Source organism: Arachis ipaensis, chromosome B10, assembly GCF_059453495.1.
Source record: "Arachis ipaensis isolate K30076 ecotype BB chromosome B10, ASM5945349v1, whole genome shotgun sequence".
Taxonomy (NCBI): domain Eukaryota; kingdom Viridiplantae; phylum Streptophyta; class Magnoliopsida; order Fabales; family Fabaceae; genus Arachis; species Arachis ipaensis.
The window spans coordinates 47,931,577-47,950,554 of NC_142435.1; the positions used below are offsets into that span (position 1 = coordinate 47,931,577).

The 18,978-nt window shown below is 38.9% G+C and overlaps 2 non-coding genes across 2 annotated transcripts; both read left to right on the forward strand.

Annotated features, from left to right (window-relative positions):
- Positions 1-317: 317 nt before the first annotated feature.
- On the forward strand, positions 318-425 carry LOC148579945 (small nucleolar RNA R71). The gene has a single exon (XR_015895800.1). It is a non-coding gene; the product is annotated as a small nucleolar RNA R71 (small nucleolar RNA).
- Positions 426-6,534: 6,109 nt separating this feature from the next.
- Positions 6,535-6,642, forward strand: LOC148579946 (small nucleolar RNA R71). The gene has a single exon (XR_015896244.1). It is a non-coding gene; the product is annotated as a small nucleolar RNA R71 (small nucleolar RNA).
- The last annotated feature ends 12,336 nt before the right edge of the window (positions 6,643-18,978 follow it).

Consider the following 18,978-nt stretch of genomic DNA (forward strand, 5'->3'; position numbering starts at 1 on the left):
GTACTATTGGATGCAGCTTGCATTCCATGCAGACTCTGAGAGATCATATTGACTTGCTGAGTCAATATTTTATTCTGAGCCAATATGGCATTCAGAGTATCAACTTCAAGAACTCCCTTCTTCATAGGTGTCCCACTACTCACAGGATTCCTTTCAGAAGTGTACATGAACTGGTTATTAGCAACCATGTCAATGAGTTCTTGAGCTTCTGTAGGCGTTTTCTTTAGGTGAATGGATCCACCTGCAGAAGTGTCCAGTGACATCTTTGATAGCTCAGATAAACCATCATAGAATATATCCAGGATGGTCCATTCTGAAAGCATGTCAGAAGGACACTTTTTGGTCAACTGTTTGTATCTTTCCCAAGCTTCATAGAGGGATTCACCTTCTTTCTGTCTGAAGGTTTGAACATCAGCTCTAAGCTTGCTCAGCTTTTGAGGAGGAAAGTACTTGGCTAAGAAAGCCGTGACCAGCTTATCCCAAGAGTTCAGGCTGTCTTGGGTTGAGAATCCAACCATAATCTAGCTCTGTCTCTTACAGCAAAGGGAAAAAGCATGAGCCTATAGACTTCAGGATCTACTCCATTAGTCTTAACAGTATCACATATCTGCAAGAATTCAGTTAAAAACTGAAAAGGATCTTCAGATGGAAGTCCATGAAACTTGCAGTTCTGCTGCATCAGAGAAACTAATTGAGGTTTCAGCTCAAAGTTGTTTGCTCCAATGGCAGGAATGGAGATGCTTCTTCCATGTAAATTGGAATTAGGTGCAGTAAAGTCACCAAGCATCTTCCTTACATTATTATTATTTTCGGCTGCCATCTCCTTTTTCTGTTCGAAAATTTCTGAAAGGTTATTTCTGGATTGTTGTAATTTAGCTTCTCTTAATTTTCTCTTCAGAGTCCTTTCAGGTTCTAGATCTACTTCCACAAGAATGTTCTTATCCTTGCTCCTACTCATATGACAAAGAAGAGGGCACAGAAAAATAATAATAATAATAGAGATCCTTTATACCACAGTATAGGGATCCCTGTGTGAGTAGAAGAAGAGGGGGAGACAAAGAATGTAATATAATGGAAGAAACACAACTGTGAGGATGGCAGAGATGTGAGATGAGATGTTAGGATATGAATGAATAAATAGAATAAGATAGGGGAGGGATAATTTTCGAAAATTATTTTGAAAAAGAGTTAGTGATTTTCGAAAATGGTTTTTGAAAATTGTTAGTATTCTTTTCGAAAATTTTTTTTTAAATTAAAAATAAAAATAAGAATAATTAGTTAATTAAAAAGAAATTTTTGAAAAAAAAGGAAGATATTTTCGAAAATTAGAGAGAGAGAGTTAGTTTGGTAGTTTTGAAAAAGTTAAGAAACAAACAAAAAGTTAGTTAGTTAGTTGAAACAAATTTTGAAAAGATAAGAAGTTAGGAAGTTAGAAAAGATATTTTTGAAATCAAATTTTTGAAAAAGATAAGATAAGAAGATATTTTTGAAAAGATATGATAGAAATTAGTTTTTGAAAAAGATTTGAATTTTTAAAATCACAATTAATGACTTGATTCACAAGAAATCACAAGATATGATTCTAGAACTTAAAGTTTGAATCTTTCTTAACAAGCAAGTAACAAACTTCAAATTTTTGAATCAAAACATCAATTGATTATGTTATTTTCGAAAATTTGGTATAAAAATAAGAAAAAGATTTTTGAAAAATATTTTTGGAATTTTCGAAAATAACTAAGAATTTTGAAAAAGATTTTATTTTTGAAAAAGATTTTGAAAAAGATAAGATTTTCAAATTGAAAATTTGATTTGACTCATAAGAAACAACTTGATTTTAAAAATTTTTGAAAAAGTCAACTCAAATTTTCGAATTTGATGAGAGAAAAAGGGAAAGATATTTTTTTGATTTTTGAAATTTTTATGAAAAACATGGAAATTATGCAATGCATGAAATTTTTAGATCAAAACAATGAATGCATGCAAGAATGCTATGAATGTCAAGATGAACACCAAGAACACTATGAATGTCAAGATGAACATCATAGACATAATTTTGAAAATTTTTTAATGCAAAGAAAACATGCAAGACACCAAACTTAGAATTCTTTAATGCTTAGACACTAAGAATTCAAGAATGCATATGAAAAACATGAAAAGACACAAAACAAAAAATCATCAAGATCAAACAAGAAGACTTGAAGATCACGAAGAACACTATGAATGTATGAAATTTTCGAAAAATGCAAGATGCATATGCAAGTGACACCAAACTTATGATATGACTCAAGACTCAAACAAGAAACATGAAATATTTTTTATTTTTATGATTTTCTAAATTTTTTGGATTTTTATTTTATATTTTTCGAAAAATTCTTTTGAAAAAGAAAATAAGGATTCCAAAATTTTTTAATATGAATTCCAGGAATCTTATGCTCTAAAGCTCCAATCAAAGGGTCAGGCATGGCTTAATAGCCAGCCAAGCTTTAGTATGTAACTCAGACATGACACGCCTGACATACTCATTCCCAAAGGAATTAGACATGGCTTTACAGCCAGCCAGGCTTCACATGCTTCATGAAACACTAGAATTCGTTCTTAAAAATTTTGAATAAAAATATATTTTTTCGAAAACAGGTAAGAAAATTTTGAAATATTTTTGAAAAATTTTTGAAAAGAAAACAAAAAGAAAATTACCTAATCTGAGCAACAGGATGAACTGTCAGTTGTCCAAACTCGAACAATCCCCGGCAACGTCGCCAAAAACTTGGTGCACGAAATTGTGATGTCCAGGCTTGAACAATCCCTGGCAACGTGAGCAACTTGGTACGCGTAATCGTGATTACACTTTAATTATGTAAAATTCATGGCTCTTTCTTTCCCCGGCAACGGCGCCAAAAACTTGGTGCATGAAATTGTGATGTCCAGGCTCGAACAATCCCTGGCAATGTGAGCAACTTGGTACGCGTAATCGTGATTACACTTTAATTATGTGAAATTCATGGCTCTTTCTTTCCCTGGCAATGGCGCCAAGAACATGGTGCCAATACCATGGTTCACAACTTCGATACAACTAACCAGCAAGTGCACTGGGTCGTCCAAGTAATACCTTACGTGAGTAAGGGTCGAATCCCACGGAGATTGTTGGTATGAAGCAAGCTATGGTCACCTTGCAAATCTCAGTTAGGCAAATATAAATTGATAATGGTGTTTTTGAATAATAAATAATAGAATAGGGATAGAGGTACTTATGTAAATCATTGGTAGGAATTTCAGATAAGCGAATGGAGATGCTTTCGTTCCTCTGAATCTCTGCTTTCCTGCTATCTTCATCCAGTCAGTCTTACTCCTTTCCATGGCTGGCTTTATGCAAGGGCATCACCGTTGTCAGTGGCTACATCCCCTCCTCTTAGTGAAAAATATGCTCACATGCTCTGTCACAGCACGGCTAATCATCTGTCGGTTCTCGATCATGCTGGAATAGGATTCACCCTCCTTTTGCGTCTGTCACTAACGCCCAGCAATCGCGAGTTTAAAGCTCGTCACAGTCATTCAATCATTGAATCCTACTCGGAATACCACAGACAAGGTTTAGACTTTCCGGATTCTCTTGAATGCCGCCATCATTCTAGCTTACGCCACGAAGATTCCGATTAAGAGATCTAAGAGATATTCATTCTAGCTTATTTCATGTAGAACGGAAGTGTTTGTCAGGCACGTGTTCATAGGGGAGAATGGTGATGAGCGTCACACATAATCATCACCTTCATCACGTTCTTGGGTGCGAATGGATATCTTAGAAGCGAAATAAGATGAATTGAATAGAAAACAGTAGTACTTGCATTAATCTTTGAGGAACAGCAGAGCTCCACACCTTAATCTATAGTGTGTAGAAACTCTACCGTTAAAAATACATAAGTGAAGGTCCAGGCATGGCCGAGATGGCCAGCCCCCTAAAGCGTGATCAATAGTCTCCTAAGATGAACAATGGATTAAAACTGAGACCAAAGATGTCAAATACAATAGTAAAAGGTCCTATTTATAATAAACTAGTCACTAGGGTTTACATGAGTAAGTAATTGATGCATAAATCCACTTCCGGGGCCCACTTGGTGTGTGTTTGGGCTGAGCTTAAGTGTTGCACGTGTAGAGGTCCTTCTTGGAGTTGAACGCCAGCTGTTGTGCCAGTTTGGGCGTTCAACTCTGGTTTTGGCTCCTTTTCTGGCGCTGGACGCCAGATTTGGGTAGAAAGCTGGCGTTGAACGCCAGTTTACGTCGTCTATTCTTGGCCAAAGTATGGACTATTATATATTGCTGGAAAGCCCTGGATGTCTACTTTCCAACGCAATTGGAAGCGCGCCATTTCGAGTTCTGTAGCTCCAGAAAATCCACTTTGAATGCAGGGAGGTCAGAATCCAACAGCATCAGCAGTCCTTCTTCAACCTCTGAATCTGATTTTTGCTCAAGTCCCTCAATTTCAGCCAGAAAATACCTGAAATCACAGAAAAACTCACAAACTCATAGTAAAGTCCAGAAATGTGAATTTAACATAAAAACTAATGAAAACATCCCTAAATGTAACTAGATCCTACTAAAAACATACTAAAAACAATGCCAAAAAGCGTATAAATTATCCGCTCATCAAAGGTCTTCCTCCAGGGTGTGATTTTTCTTCTGCTGTTTTTGATTCCGTTTTAAATTTTTATATTTATTTTGTGACTCCACATGATCATGAACCTATAAAGACATATAAATAAGAAAAATATAGTTAGATAAATAAAAATTGGGTTGCCTCCCAACAAGCGCTTCTTTAATGTCAATAGCTTGACAGTGGGCTCTCATGGAGTCTCACAGATGTTCAGAGCATTGTTGAGACTCTCCAACACCAAACTTAGAGTTTGGATATGGGAGTTCAACACCAAACTTAGAGTTTGGTTGTGGCCTCCCAACACCAAACTTAGAGTTTGACTGTGGGGGCTTTGGTTGACTCTGTTTTGAGAGAAGTTTTTTATGCTTCCTCTTCATGTTTACAGAAGGATGACCTTGAGTTGTAAACACAAGGGAGTCCCCATTCAATTGAAGGACTAATTCACCTCTGTCAACATCAATCACAGCTCTTACTGTGGCTAGGAAGGGTCTTCCAAGGATGATGAATTCATCCTCATCCTTCCCAGTATCTAGGACTATGAAATCAGCAGGGATGTAAAGACCTTCAACCTTTACTAACACGTCCTCTACTTGTCCATAAGCCTATTTTCTTGAATTGTCTGCCATTTCTAATGAGATTTTAGCCGCTTGCACCCTAAAGATTCCCAGTTTCTCTATTACAGAGAGGGGCATGAGGTTTATTCCTGAACCAAGGTCACACAGAGCCTTAAAGATCATGGTGCCTATGGTACAAGGTATTAAGAACTTTCCAGGATCCTGTTTCTTCTGAGGCAATGTCAGTTGATCCAGATCACTCAGTTCATTGGTGAACAAGGGAGGTTCATCTTCCCATGTCTCAATACCAAATAATTTGGCATTCAGCTTCATGATTGCACCAAGAAACTTGGCAGCTTGCTCTTCAGTAACATCCTAATTCTCTTCAGAAGAGGAATACTCATCAGAGCTCATGAATGGCATAAGGAGGTTTAATGGAATCTCTATGGTCTCTAGATGAGCCTCAGATTCCTTTGGTTCCTCAAAGGGAAACTCCTTATTGATCACTGGATGTCCCAGGAAGTCTTCCTCCTTGGGATTCACGTCCTCTCCTTCCTTTACAGGTTCGGCCATAGTGATCAATTCAATGGCCTTGCACTCTCCTTTTGGATTTTCTTCTGTATTGCTTGGGAGAGTACTAGGAGGGATTTCAGTGATCCTTTTACTCAGCTGGCCCACTTGTGCCTCCAGATTTCTAATGGATGACATTGTTTTATTCATGAAACTTATAGTGGCCTTAGATAGATCAGAGACTAAGTTTGCTAATTTAGAGGTATTTTATTCAGAGTTCTCTGTCAGTTGCTGAGTGGAAGATGGAAAAGGTTTACTATTGGTAAACCTGTATCTTCCACCATTATTAAAGCCTTGTTGAGGCTTTTGTTGATCCTTCCATGAGAGATTTGGATGATTTCTCCATGATGGATTATAGGTGTTTCCATAAGGTTCACCTAAGTAATTTACCTCTGCTATTGCAGGGTTCTCAGGATCATAAGCTTCTTCTTCAGAAGATGCCTCTTGAGTACTGTTGGACGCAGCTTGCATTCCATTCAGACTCTGCGAAATCATATTGACTTGCTGAGTCAATATTTTGTTCTGAGCCAATATGGCATTCAGAGTATCAATTTCAAGAACTCCCTTCTTCATAGGCATCCCATTACTCACAGGATTCCTCTCAGAAGTGTACATGAACTAGTTATTAGCAACCATGTTAATGAGTTCTTGAGCTTCTGCAGGCGTTTTTTTTAGGTGAATGGATCCACCTGCAGAAGTGTCCAATGACATCTTTGATAGCTCAGATAAACCATCATAGAATATATCCCGGATGGTCCATTCTGAAAGCATGTTAGAAGGACACTTTTTGGTCAGTTGCTTGTATCTCTCCCAAGCTTCATAGAGGGATTCACCTTCCTTTTGTCTGAAGGTCTGAACATCCACTCTAAGCTTGCTTAGCTTTTGAGGAGGAAAGAACTTGGCTAAGAAAGCCGTGACCAGCTTATCCCAAGAGTTCAGGCTGTCTTTGGGTTGAGAGTCCAACCATATTCTAGCTCTGTCTCTTACAGCAAAAGGGAAAAGCATGAGCCTGTAGACTTCAGGATCTACTCCATTAGTCTTAACAGTATCACAGATCTGCAAGAATTCAGTTAAGAACTGAAAAGGATCTTCAGATGGAAGTCCATGGAACTTGCAGTTTTGCTGCATCAGAGAAACTAGCTGAGGTTTCATCTCAAAATTGTTTGCTTCAATGGTAGGAATAGAGATGCTTCTTCCATGTAAATTGGAATTAGGTGCAGTAAAGTCACCAAGCATTCTCCTTGCATTATTGTTGTTGGGTTCGGCTGCCATCTCCTTTATTGTTCGAAATTTTCAATAAGGTTGTCTCTGGATTGTTGTAATTTAGCTTCTCTTAGTTTCCTCTTCAGAGTCCTTTCAGGTTCTGGATCAGCTTCAACAAGAATGCCTTTTTCTTTGTTCCTGCTCATAAGAAAGAGAAGAGAACAAGAAAAGAAGAGGAATCCTCTATGTCACAGTAAAGAGGTTCCTTATTGTTAGTAGAAGAAGAAAAGGAATAGGGGTGAAAAAGAATGAAGAATCCAAACACAAAGGTGATGATAGGAGCAGAGATGTGAGATGAAGAGAAGTGTTAGTAGATGAATAAATAAATAGAAGGAGATGAGAGGAGGAGAGAATTTTCGAAAATAATTTTTGAAAAAGAGTTAGTGATTTTCGAAAATAGTTTTTGAAAAAGGTTAGTAGTTTTTTTTTTCGAAAATTCAAATAAAAAAAATAATTAGTTAATTAAAAAGAAACTTTGAAAAAGAGGGAAGATATTTTCGAAAATTAGAGAGAGAGAGAGAGTTAGTTAGGTGGTTTTGAAAAAGATAAGAAAAAACAAAAAAGTTAGTTAGTTAGTTGAAACAAATTTGAAAATCAATTTTGAAAAGATAAGAAGATAAGAAGTTAGAAAAGATATTTTGAAATCAAATTTTGAAAAAGATGAGATAAGAAGATATTTTTGAAAAGATATGATTGAAATTAGTTTTGAAAAATATTTGATTTTTAAAATCACAATTAATGACTTGATTCACAAGAAATCACAAGATATGATTCTAGAACTTAAAGTTTGAATCTTTCTTAACAAGTAAGTAGCAAACTTGAAATTTTTTGAATCAAAAAATTAATTGATGATGTTATTTTTGAAGATTAGGAGATAAAGATAAGAAAAAGATTTTTAAAAAATATTTTTAAAATTTTCGAAAATAACTAAGAAAAATGAAAAAGATTTGATTTTTGAAAAAGATAAGATTTTTAAATTGAAAATTTGATTTGACTCATAAACACAACTAGATTTTTAAAAATTTTTGAAAAAGTCAAATCTAATTTTCGAAATTTTAAGAGAGAAAAAGGGAAAGATATTTTTTTGATTTTTGAATTTTTTATGATGAGAGAGAAAAACACTAAAATGATTCAATGCATGAAATTTTTAGATCAAAATAATGAATGCATGCAAGAATGCTATGAATGTCAAGATGAACACCAAGAACACTATGAAGAACATGATGAACATCAAGAACATATTTTTGAAAATTTTATATGCAAAGAAAACATGCAAGATACCAAACTTAGAATTCTTTAATGCTTAGACACTAAGAATTCAAGAATGCATATGAAAAACAAGAAAAGACACAAAACATGCAAATGCAAAGATCAAACAAGAAGACTTACCAAGAACAACTTGAAGATCATGAAGAACACTATGAATGCATGAAAATTTTCGAAAAATGCAAGATGAGTATGCAATTTACACCAAACTTATAACATGACTCAAGACTCAAACAAGAAACACAAAAATAATTTTGATTTCTATGATTTTATGAATTTTTTTGTATTTCCTTTTAATTTTTTTCGAAAATCATTTTGAAAGAGAAAAATAAGGATTCCAAAATTTTTAATATGAATTCCAGGAATCTTATGCTCTTTAGCCTAAAGCTCCAATCAAAGGGTCAGGCATGGCTGAATAGCCAGCCAAGCTTTAGTATGTAACTCAGACATGACACGCCTGACATACCCTATCCAGAAGAATTGGACATGGCTTTACAGCCAGCCAGGCTTCAACATGCTTTATGAAACGCTAGAATTTATTCTTAAAAATTCTGAAGAAAAATATATTTTTGAAAACATTTTTTTTTAATTTTTTTCGAAAACAAAGGAGAAATTTTTTGAAAGAATTTTATTTTTTTTTTGAAAAATTTTTTGAAAATAAAACAAAAAAGAAAATTACCTAATCTGAGCAACAAGATGAACCGTCAGTTGTCCAAACTCGAACAATCCCCGGCAATGGCGCCAAAAACATGGTGCACAAAATTGTGATCTCTGGTAATGGCTCCAAAGACTTGGTGCTCTAATCTTGATTCATAATTTGTCACAACTTCGATACAACTAACCAACAAGTGCACTGGGTCGTCCAAGTAATAAACCTTACGTGAGTAAGGGTCGATCCCATGGAGATTGTTGGTATGAAGCAAGCTATGGTCACCTTGTAAATCTCAGTCAGGCGGATATAAAATAATTATGAAGTTTTCGAAAATAGATAATAGAATAAGGATAGAAATACTTATGTAAATCATTGGTGAGAATTTCAGATAAGCGCATAGAGATGCTTTCGTTCCTCTGAACCTCTGCTTTCCTGCTGTCTTCATCCAATCAGTCTTACTCCTTTCTATGGCTGGCTTTTTGTAAGGATGTCACCGGTGCCAATGGCTACTTTCAATCCTCTCGGGAAAATGGTCCAAATGCTCTGTCACAGCACGGCTAATCGTCTGGAGGCATCACCCTTGTCGATGGTTGCATCCTATTCCTCTCTGTGAAAATGGTCCGATGCGCTGTCACTGCATGGCTAATCATCTTTGAGGTTCTCGATCATACTGGAATAGAATTTACTATCCTTTTGCGTCTGTCACTACGCCCAGTACTTGCGAGTTTGAAGTTCGTCACAGTCATTCAATCCCAGAGTCCTACTCGGAATACCACGGACAAGGTTTAGACTTTCCGGACTCTCATGAATGCCGCCATCAATCTAGCTTATACCACGAAGATTCTGATTAAGAGATCTATGAGATACTCATTCAATCTAATGTAGAACGGAAGTGGTTGTCAGGCACGCGTTCATAGGGAATGATGATGATTGTCACGTTCATCACATTCAGGTTGAAGTGCGAATGAATATCTTAGAAGTGAAATAAGATGAATTGAATAGAAAACAGTAGTACTTTGCATTAATCTTTGAGGAACAGCAGAGCTCCACACCTTAATCTATGGAGTGTAGAAACTCTACCGTTTGAAAATAGATAAGTGAAAGGTCCAAGCATGGCCGAATGGCCAGCCCCTCTGATCTAAGAACCAGGAATCCAAAGATGATCTGAAGATGTTCCAAGATGTCTAATACAATAGTAAAAAGTCCTATTTATAATAAACTAGCTACTAGGGTTTACAAAAGTAAGTAATTGATGCATAAATCCACTTCCGGGGCCCACTTGGTGTGTGCTTGGGCTGAGCTTGAAGTCTACACGTGGAGAGGTCATTCTTGGAGTTGAACGCCAGCTTTTGTGCCATTTTGGGCGTTGAACTCCACTTTGCAACTTGTTTCTGGCGCTGGACGCTAGAATTGGGCAGAGAGCTGGCGTTGAACGCCAGTTTGCGTCGTCTAAACTTGGGCAAAGTATGGACTATTATATATTGCTGGAAAGCCCTGGATGTCTACTATTATATATTGAGTTCTGTAGCTCCAGAAAATCCATTTTGAGTGCAGGGAGGTCAGAATCCAACAGCATTAGCAGTCCTTCTTCAACCGCTGAATCTGATTTTTGCTCAAGTCCCTCAATTTCAGCCAAAAAATACCTGAAATCACAGAAAAACACACAAACTCATAGTAAAGTCCAGAAATGTAAATTTAACATAAAAACTAATGAAAACATCCCTAAAATTAACTAGATTCTACTAGAAACATACTAAAAACAATGCCAAAAAGGGTATAAATTATCTGCTCATCAACTTTCCTCTACCTAGTAAAGGATAACTAAGAAGAACAACCTTCAATTATCAATTAATCTTGAGAGTACTCCAACAAGAATAGGGCTTCCAACTAATCTACTCCCAGTCTAGGTTTTTATTTAAAATTGCATAAATTCTCTAATTTAATTTCCTGTTTATCAACTCAAACCAATTTTGAAAACATCTGATTAATAAAATAGCACATCTTTCTACAACTCGTTAGGAGACGACCTAGAATTCATACTCCCAGTATTTTAATTTTAATTTTAATTTTAATTTTAATTTTGTGACAACCCTTCTAAATTGATAAACGGATTTTCGGTTAGTTAAGAACTGTACTTGCAACGTATCTCTTATAATAATTTCTTAACTCGCCAATTTCCACCACATCAATTTTTGGCGCCGTTGCCGGGGAGTTGTAATAGAGTGCTAAGTTATTGATTGGAATTTATTTATTTGCATTTTATTCTATTTTTGCTACTTTGAGCTACATGTTTCTTTTGTTAAATGATGCGTTCACTTCCTGATCCAAGCTTGCCAGTATTTGATCCTGAGATTGAAAGAACTATCTCACGAATAGGGCAAGCTCGGCGTCGGTTAGTCCTCTCTGAGGGCGAATCTGAAACGTCACCTGTGGAAGAAACAAGCTCCCTTTCTGCTGATTCGGTTGATTTACGTGTAAGTGACATGGCAGCACCTAGGAAAATTACTATCCAGGAAGCTGGAGCCCCTGATTTTACAATGCAACCGTTTCAAGCGCATCACCCAACAGTGGCTACAGACTTTGAAATAAAGACTGCACTACTCAATTTGATGCCTAAGTTTCATGGCTTACCTGCTCAAGAGCCTATCAAGCACCTGAGGGATTTCCAAGCAGCCTGTTCTACTGTCAGGCGTGATGGTGCAGATGAAACTTCAATTTTGTTGAAAGCTTTTTCGTTCTCTCTTGAAGGAAAAGTAAGAGAGTGGTACTACACTCAACCCGTAGCAACTGTTTCTGACTGGGATACGCTCAGAAGAGAATTTTTGGAAAAATTATTCCCAGCTGAAGTTACTGACAAACTACGGAAAGACATTTCCATGATTGTTCAGGACAAATCTGAGACTCTCTATGAATATTGGGAGCGCTTCAACAACCTTCTAGAAGCATGTCCCCACCATATGATTGACAACATAGTGTTGCTCGGCTACGTCACACAGGGCATGAGGCCCCAATATAAGACCACATTAGAAAGTGCTAGCAATGGGTCTATGAAAAAGTACAAGACCACTGATGAGGCATGGCAATTGATCAGGGACTTAGCTGAATCTACTCGGAATCACAGGCAGAAACAAGGCCGTTCAAAAGCTGTTGCAGAAGTATCCTCTAGCAGAGAGACTGTTGCTCTAACTTAGAGTATCTGTGAAATGACAAACTTACTGAAGCAGATGCAATTGAATCAACAACAAGCTCAGCAAGCTCAACCTTCTCCACTACAGCAAAGCCAACAGTTAGTCCCACAGAGAGTGTGCAGAATCTGTGCTGATTATAGCCATTATACTGATGAATGTCTGCAGCTCCAGCAAGAAGACAACACTGTGGCAGCCACTCATAACTTCTATGACCGCCCCAACCAAGGGTACAATCAAGGTGACAGTTACAGCCATGGATGGCAGGACAATTCTAACCAGAATTGGAAGGACAACAATAACAGAGAAAGTAGAGACAATCAGGAAAATCAGAGGTAGAATAATAACAACAGGCAGCAGAACCAGAACCAGCCTTACAGAGCACCTCACCTGAGGCAATTCCAAGGATCACAGGACAACCAACAGCAGACCTCTCAGATCACTTGTCCTTCTTCATCTTCTAATGATGAGTTACTACAATCTATTGATCGGAGACAACAGGCCATGGAAAACAACCTTACTTCTACTCTAAATGGTCTGAACTCTACCTTGCAAGCTCTTGTCTCACAGATTGGATCAATGAATAACTCCAATAACCAGCCTTTGAGCTCCAGTGGAATCCCCTCTCAACCTCTACCCAATCCAAAGGGTGGCATTAATGCCATCACCCTAAGGTCCGGGACCACATTGCAAGAGAAGAATCAGGAAGAGCCAAGCCCACCAGAACACGCCTCAGCTGAAGAGGTAGTGGAAATAGAAGATGTTGAGGAGGAAGAGGACATACAGGACATGGCTAAAAAAGAAGAAGCTCAATCACAGGAAGAAGCACCAAATGGCACAGACACTGTAGAAAACACCATTCCTATTCCATTTCCACAACTTGCAAGGAAGCCCAGGAAGCAGTTGGAACCTGATCCCAAAATGGTAGAAATATTCAAAAAGGTTGAGGTAACTGCTCCCCTTTTTGATGTTATTCAACAGGTACCTAAATACGCAAAGTTTCTAAAAGATTTATGTATACATAAAGACAAAATTAATGAATTAGAAACTATTCCTTTAGGTAGTTCTATATCTGCTTTAATGGGAGGTATACCTGAAAAATGTAGTGATCCAGGTCCATGTATGGTTAATTGTACTATTGGTGGTGTAATATTTTCTGACTGCATGTGTGATTTAGGAGCATGTGTGAGTATAATGCCTTTGTCTATATATGATATTTTGAGGCTCCCTCCCTTAAAAAAGTCGGCAGCTCATTTTGTGTTAGTAGATAAAAGCATTATTACAGTGGCTGGAGTTGCTGATGATGTATTAGTGGGCATTAAAGGGCTGACCTTTCCCATTGATTTTTATATCCTGGAGATGCCCTAAAATGACTCAGAGAAGCCATCATCAATCCTACTTGGAAGACCATTCCTGAAAACCTCGAAGTTCAAATTAGATGCTTTTTTAGGAACATACTCTTTTGAAATAGACGGCCGAGTAGTAAGCTTCAATCTAAATGGAGTCATGAAGCACCCTCTAGAAGATCATTCTATCCTCCAGTGTGACATCATAGATGAAATCGTAGCTGAAATTCACCAGGAGGAGTTAGAAGAGAAGTACATAGGACAAGGTCCGAGTGTGGGGACACTTTCTGAGGACAATGAAAGTACTTTACCAATGTCATCAACTCCAGACAATCCAGAGCCTATGCATGAGCAGAAGGTAGAATTAAAACCCTTCCCTCCACACCTCAAATGTGCTTACCTTGAGGACAAGCAGAAGTTTCCAGTTATCATTGCACGGGAACTCACTTTTCAACAAGAAGAGCAGTTACTTAGTGTGCTGAGGAGGCACAAGAAGGCAATCAGATAGAGTTTAGCAGACATAGTAGGCATCAACCCTCAAGTTTGTGAGAACAGAATATTTTTAGAAGAGGGAGCTAGGCCTGTTTGTCAACCCCAGAGAAGACTGAATCCCACTATCTTGGAGGTTGTCAAAAAGGAACTGACCAGACTACTAGAGGCAGATATCATCTACCCCATCTCAGATAGTGAATGGGTAAGCCCAGTACAAGTGGTGCCCAAGAAGTCTGGAGTCACTACAGTGAAAAATGAGCATGGAGAGCTCATAGCAACCAGAGTACAGAACGCCTAGAGGGTCTGCATTGATTACAGGTGCCTAAACCAGGCCACTCGTAAGGATCACTATCCTCTTCCATTCATTGATCAAATGTTGGATCGCCTATCAGGTAAATTGTATTATTGCTTTTTAGATGGTTACACAGGTTATTTCCAGATTCATATAGCTCCTGAAGATCAGGAAAAGACTACTTTAACATGTCCTTTTGGGACTTATGCTTATAAGAGAATACCCTTTGGCTTGTGGAATGCATCGGCTACTTTCCAAAGGTGCATGATGAGTCTTTTCTCTGACCTCATTGAGGACTGTATGGAGGTTTTTATTGATGATTTTAGCGTTTATGGTGATTCTTTTAGCCTTTGCTTAGATAGTTTATCTAGAGTATTAGATAGATGTGTCAGTACAAATCTTGTATTAAATTTTGAAAAATATCACTTTATGGTTAAACAAGAGATTGTACTAGGACATGTTGTATCTAATACTGGCATTTCTGTAGATCCAGCAAAGGTGGATGTTATTTCTAGTTTACCTTACCCCTCCTCTGTGAGGGAAGTCTGTTCGTTCCTTGGTCATACAGATTTTTACCGGAGATTCATTAAGGACTTCAGTAAGGTAGCGCTTCCCTTATCCAGATTACTGCAGAAAGATATTGAGTTCGAGTTCAGTGAGGATTGCAAACAAGCGTTTGATAAACTGAAGACTGCCCTAACTCAAGCTCCAATTGTGAGAGGACCTGACTGGAGCCAGCCATTTTAGATCATGTGCGATGCTTCCAACCATGCAGTAGGAGCAGCACTGGCCCAGCGTGAAGGTAAGGACCCCTTTGTAATTACTTATGCATCTAAGACTTTAGACGCCGTTCAGTCTAATTACACTACTACTGAGAAAGAGCTTCTTGCTATTGTTTTTGCTCTGGATAAATTCCGAGCCTATTTACTTGGTACTAAAGTAGTAGTGTATTGAGATCACGCAGCTCTAAAGTATTTATTAGCTAAAAAGGAATCCAAACCAAGGCTTATACGTTGGATACTGCTACTACAAGAATTCGATTTAGAAATAAAGGATAGGAGTGGTAACCAGAATTTAGTGGCAGACCACTTGAGTCGCCTTGAACATATTAAAGATGACTCCACTCCTATAGCTGATAATTTCCCATTTGATAACCTGCAAGCAGTATCTGAGGTAGTCCCTTGGTATGCACCTATAGCTAATTATCTAGTTAGCCGCACTTTTCCTCCAAACTTTACTAAGCATCAAAGAGACAAGCTGTAAAGTGAGTCTAAATATTATATATGGGATGACCCATATTTATGGAGATGTGGTGCTGACCAGGTAATTAGAAGGTGTGTACCTCAATCAGAATTCCAGTCCATCTTAGAGGCCTGTCACTCATCTGAGAGTGGAGGACATTTTGGCCCTCAAAGAACAGCTAGAAAAATCTTAGACTGTGGATTCTGGTGGCCTACTCTTTTTAGAGACGCTGCTCAATTTTGTAAATCTTGTTTCCCATGCCAAAAATTTGGTAATATATCCAAGAAGGATGAGATGCCTCAACAAATTATGCTTTTTTGTGAAATTTTTGATGTTTGGGGCATTGACTTCATGGGTCCATTTCCAAATTCTAATGGTTATTTTTATATATTGTTAGTTGTAGATTATATTTCCAAATGGGTGAAAGAAATTTCTACCCACACTGATGATGCTAACAATGTTGTTTCCTTTGGGAGAAACCACATTATTTGTCGCTTTGGATCACCACGAGCAATCGTGAGCGATCAAGGCACCCATTTTTGTAACAGGAGACTAATAGGATTACTGAAGAAGCATGGGATAATTCATAAAGTAGCAACAGCCTATCATCTTCAGACTAATGGGCAAGCCGAGGTATCTAACAGAGAGATAAAGTGCATATTACAGAAGATAGTCAAACCTCATAGAAGAGACTGGAGCACCAGACTACAAGATGCACTTTGGACATACAGAACAGCATATAAGACACCCATTGGGATGAATCCCTTTCGCTTAGTTTATGGAAAAGCCTGTTATCTCCCAGTTGAAGTAGAGCACAAAGCCTTTTGGGCAGTAAAAGAGTGCAACATAGGATTTGAGAAAGCCGGAGTTGAAAGGAAGTTGCAACTGTAAGAATTGGAAAGCCTTCGCCTGGAAGATTATGAGAACTCAAGACTGTACAAGGAAAAGATGAAGGCTGTACATGATCAGCACATCAAGAGGAAAGAGTTCCAACCTGGGAACTTAGTCCTCCTTTACAAATCTAGACTGAGGCTCATGCCAGGCAAGTTGAGATCAAGATGGGAAGGTCCATATAGAGTAGAGAAGGCTGAGCCGTACGGAGTTTTTCACCTAAGTTACCCTTCAAGCCTTGAACTCATCAAAGTTAATGGACATCGTTTGAAGCTATATCATGGTGAGAAGGTGATGAAAAACAAGGAGTTAGATATCTTCCTCTTGGAAGATCTGCTCACGGCAGAAGACTGAGCTAATGGAGCGTCCAACTTACGGACGTTAAAGCAAAGTGCTAGGTGGGAGACAACCCACCATGGTATGATCGTTCCTTTCTTTATTCTTAGTTTTCTTTTTCAATAACTCTTCTCATTATTAGCACATTTCGTTTGCATCTGCATTTGCATACTTTAATTTAAAAAAAAAGAGGGAGAGCCGCGACATGACCGCCTCGCCGACGCGTCCGCGTCGCAGGTGGCTCAGAGAGAATAATAAATTGAATAGAGAGTCACGCGGGAGCGTGGCTGGAGGCGTGCATTTAGCACAAATTACCTCACGCGATCGCATCACTGACGCGTCTGCGTCACACGAGAAAAATGCCTCCCATGCATCCGCGTCACTCACGCAGCCGCGTGACCTGAAAACCGACGTAAGAAAGGGTGCACGACCAAAAGTTGTGCTAGAGTGCTGCTGGGCTGGTGCTGAACGCACAATTCTTACCACGTGGACGCATGGCTCACGCGTCCGCGTCATATCCCTATAATGGCCACTCATGCGATCGCGTCGACCACGCTACCGCGTCGCCCTGGATTTTGGCAATACTAAGTTTTGAACAGAGAGTTGTGCGAGCGCGAGGCTGCCCTCGTGCCAGTAACACAAAACGCGTCACGCGTCCGCGTGACCGACCCGACCGCGTCGATTAATTTAAGCACAAGTCGCGCGAACGCGTCCCCCATGCGTCCGCGTCGCTTGCGCCACACAACTTATCCTAATTTAAATGCTTGCTTTTCACAAAACCCTTTTTTATATCATATTAATTTAATATAATTGTCATTACAAACAGATTGTTAGTATGAAAGACTTGGTAATCTAACTTGGACATTGAATGCTTGATCTATGCTACTCATGCCTTTGCCAGCATGCCAATACACACCTTGCATTTAATTGTCCTCATATGCACTCGTTATATTTCCATTGTTGATTTTCCACATGTTGTCATGACCATGTGTTAACATCATTCATTTTTTTAATGTGCATTGATTACCACCTTTCCCGTTCTCTTCCTTGCTCTATCCCTTGACATTTTGACATACTTTCTCTTTTCCCCCTTTCAGGATGGCCACCAAGAAAGGCAAGGAGAAAGCTGCTCCCAAATCAACAGCAAGGAGAGGAACAAAACGAGCATTAGTGGCAGAGCCTTCTTCGACTGCAGTTAAACCCTCAACAAAAAGAATTAAGAGGATTGTAAAGGTTGATGATAAAGAAAAAGCCTTCCCAGTAAAGGACACTACGCGATTTACCAATTGCTACTGTGGGCAGATGTTCCCCATCCTAGCAGAAAGGAGTTACAACAACGAATACCTTCTTATCCTCCCAAACCATATTGCTACATTTGTTGAGCCACAAATTGCGCAAAGACAATGGGGCTTCCTACAGAGACAGCCACGGCAGGTCAATCTTTACTGGGTTGTTGAGTTCTACTCCAACTTCCACATGCCGACTCTGCAGTCTTTCTATGTCCGTCAGAAGCAAATCCCCATCACAGAAGAGGCCATTCAACGAGCTTTAGATCTTCCCCCTACTCCAAAAGGACTGTACGCATTTCAAGAAGCCGCACTCAAGTGCCAGATGTACCAATTTTACTGGGACGTTGTTATCAGAGTTATCGCACTACCTGGCAGCAGATGGATCTACGGTTACCATCGTTCCTGTCCTAAGGGAATATCGGCTTCCGCACTCACCTTAGAGGCTCGAGTATGGGCACAGATTATGTCCTATTACGTCTTTTCGAGCACCCACGAGTTCTCTTTCACTACAGACATGGCCGTTCTACTATGGTGCATCCTTACAGACCAGCCTCTGAACCTACCAAGACACATCCGGAGTGCTATGGGACACGTACAAATTGCGGGCAACTTACCTTTTCCCGCCTTGGTTTCAGATCTCGTCTCAGCCGCCGGAGTCTCCTACAGAGCTGGGGACACCAAAGCCATGCTTCCACGGGAAGATCAGTACATCCCTAACGGGAAATATATCTGACCTCTAGCAGCCACTACCAGCCAGCCTACTGAACTGGCTGACGAGATTCCTCCTTCAACACCATAAGCACCTACAACCACTCAACTGCTCCATCAGATACTTGAAAGGTTGGATCGGCAGGAACACAAAGCAAAGCTAAGAGAGAGCCGTAATAAGCGCCGATTCACATACCTTAAGGAGCTACTTAAAGGAAAATACAGAGACTCAGACACCTCAGACTCC